The sequence below is a fragment of the Psammomys obesus genome, unplaced genomic scaffold (genome assembly GCF_907164565.1).
Source record: "Psammomys obesus unplaced genomic scaffold, mPsaObe1.curated_primary_1811, whole genome shotgun sequence".
NCBI lineage: Eukaryota > Metazoa > Chordata > Mammalia > Rodentia > Muridae > Psammomys > Psammomys obesus.
In genome coordinates, this window is record NW_026596256.1 from 4,024,610 (window position 1) to 4,027,883 (window position 3,274).

Below are 3,274 nucleotides of genomic sequence, written 5' to 3' on the forward strand. Positions count from 1 at the left end.
TCTATCTATCTATCTATCTATCTATCTATCTATCTATCTATCTATCTATGATTCTTGTGATGGGCATTTCCCAGTTTTATAATTTCATCTCAAATTCTGTTAGAATATTTTATGCTGTGCTGAATATGATAAATCTTATTTTTGTATGGAGAAATATTTAGTGTTTTATTAAAGGAAATTCATAGTTGGCACATTGTTATAGAATGCTCACACCAGATGATCACTCAGACAGTTTATAGCCATTGAAAGTCTTTGTTCGAGTTGGCTAGGATCTTGGTATTGTGCCAAGTGTTTAGGGTAAGGGGTTTTTAAAGGTAAAAATCCACATCTTTGCATCTCACTGGGCAGCTGCAGGGGGAGGTTTTGTATAAGCAAGCAGTTTAACAGAAAGCTAGCTGATGCATCTTGACCTTAGGTTCACAGACTAGAATTTGGTAATATCCCATGAGGCTTCCCATCAAGGAGATGAAATTCTCGTTAAACCTAAAATGCCTCAGCTAGAATACAAAGTGGACTAACTTTGCAGCATCTTGCACTTTTATACTACACACTCAGTAGACCCAGCACCACCCCTAAAAGGACTTTGGAAGTTTATTGGGGTGTTTTTTGCTTGCTAAATGACCAGGTATAAAAGTGACAGATTAAAAATTAGATACTAAGTGGCTATGACCGTGCATACCTATAATGTGAACTCTTAGGAGACCAAAGTTGAAAACCATCGTAGGCAATGTAGGGAGTTGAAGATAAGCCTAGCCTATGAAACCTTTTCTCATACATTTAACAGTGACATCAAAATAGATGATAATTTTGAAAAACCAGAACTCTCTGACATGAGTGGATGAAAAAGAAATTGGTACAGCCACTTTGGTTCTTCTTGGTATATGTCCAATAAATTTAGCCATATGTGCTAGAAAGATGGTTTAGCAGTTAAGACCAGAAGACCCAAATTCCATTCCCAAAATCATGTCAGATAGCTCATAACAGCCTATAACTCCACCTTTAGAGAATGTGGTTCTCACCCCTGGCCTCCATAGCTATCTGCACTAACATGCACATATCCCCACACAGACACATGAATTAAAATATACTAAATCTTAAAAAACAAAAACGACCCCTCTCCCAAAAAACATAATCATATGTTCCCAGAGAGATGTATAAAAATATCATTGCCTTCTAGTAGCCCCAAACTGGATACAAATGTCCATCAACAGGAATGCCAATGAAGTGTAATATATATTAAAACAATGTAAATATACACAAGAAGGGAAGTGATTAGACTGTTGCTACACTCAACAATAAGGATGCATATTAGGAATATAATAGCAAGAAAAATAACTTAGTCTCAGAAGATTACAAGTTAAATTAGTCAATTCAGTTAAGCTCAAAATCAGAAAAAAATGATAGACATTAGAGTGGAGTATGCATTTGTGTGTATAGTGCTTGGAGGTGCTTGGATGTGGACAAGAGATTAATGGTACTTGAAACAAAAAGCTTCCTAACCTAGATTCTATTTATACTGGCATGTTCACTCTGTGGAAGTTTACCAAACTGTGTGCTTAGGACATGGGTGCTTCTGTGTCCATTGCATTTCAGTGGCAGCCCACAGAGTAAAAGCATTTGCTGGACAGTCTCCAGAGAAACATCTTCCAGAAGTAGTTCTCTGACCTTCACACACTCTGACATGCATGAGTGAGGACACACACACACACACACACACAAGCATCATACATATATATGCACTATAATAGGAACTAAAATATTTTTTAAATTAAAATATTAAACCATTTATCTTAAGACACTCACAAAACTCACTGGAAAAAATTACAACAACATGTCTGGGAAGGTTGCCATCAGACCAGAAATACTCAGCACAGAGGGAGTTAAAAACTGTGCTGTACAGGTATGCAAGTACAACCTAAATACTGCTACTTTATTTTCCTTGCGCTTTCCAAGACTTCCTCAGCTTCTTAAAAAACATCATGGGATGGCAGAAGAAAGAAGAGGGTGGGAGAAGAAACCACTAACACTGAGGATGTTTGTTTGAAAAAACCCACATGGAAAGCTATTTTATAACCACACACACACACACACACACACACACACACACACACACACACACATATATATATTTCACAAAAATAACAAAACTTACAAAGCATTCAGGATGGGTACTGTTGTCTCTTTTAAATATTCTAAGACTAATGAAAAGAGGTTATGGGTTGACCTAAGTTTATACAAATGGTTTGTGAGAGAATCAGGGAAACCAGTTAGTTACTTTCATAGCACATAAGTTAATCTCATAAAAGGTGCATTTCTATATTCATGATATAAAATACAAATCATTGAATTTATGAGCCCTTTCAATGATCTTCTTGTAAATTTTTACTTAATTCTCATTACTGAGAACCTAGACCATGTATGTGTCTGATATATAGCAGATAATCGGTGTTTGTGGACTGGGTTCATGGTTGCTTACAACAGAGAGCCGATGCTCTTGGGTTTCTTTAAAGTGTTTAGATCTCACCAGTGAGGCTCATGAATGCTCTTCCACACTCTGAATCCTGCTTGTCCTTGTTTAATGGTGTATCTACTGAGAGGGCAGGACTTTTCACTCAATTCACTGCTGCTGACAGAGTTTGGAAAATACCAATTAAATATTGTTATCAAATATGAGTAAGGAAACCATTGAAATAAAAAAAAATGTGTGACTGCCCTCACACATTCCTTCACTGTTGCTTTATGTGGCAGGTCACATTCTGAATGTGAGAAACCTCACTATTGACACTTCCAGGGTGCCAGCTGCTCAGAGTTGAAGGATTTGCTTCTGGCATTAACCTCCCTATGTCTCCGAGCAGTGAGGTGACAATGCAGAACACTGATGGCAAGTGGCCTGGGGAGTAGCTGATGGGGTCTGAGCAGAAAAGCTAAGTGGGGTTACACTTGGAACCAACAGCCAGAGTGCTGCACCTGCAGGAGTGATTATGCTCCTATGCTCTCTCGCGGTCTTCTGCAGCCATCTGAGTCAATGACCCTTGAAGTACATGATCTGATTCAGAGAGTGTTTTGTGTTATGTTGTTTAGAGTGCTTTAAAGTAATAATTCAGAAATTACAGATTTCTAAGACTCGAGTTGATGTGTCAAAACATTACCAGTGGCTGAGGAGCTGTGTCAGAAAGCAGAATTGAAAAAACAAAACAAAACAAAAAAACAACAAAGGCTTGACTTCAAAAGGTTTTGATATCAGAGTGGTAAATGTTAGATAATTCTGAAACTA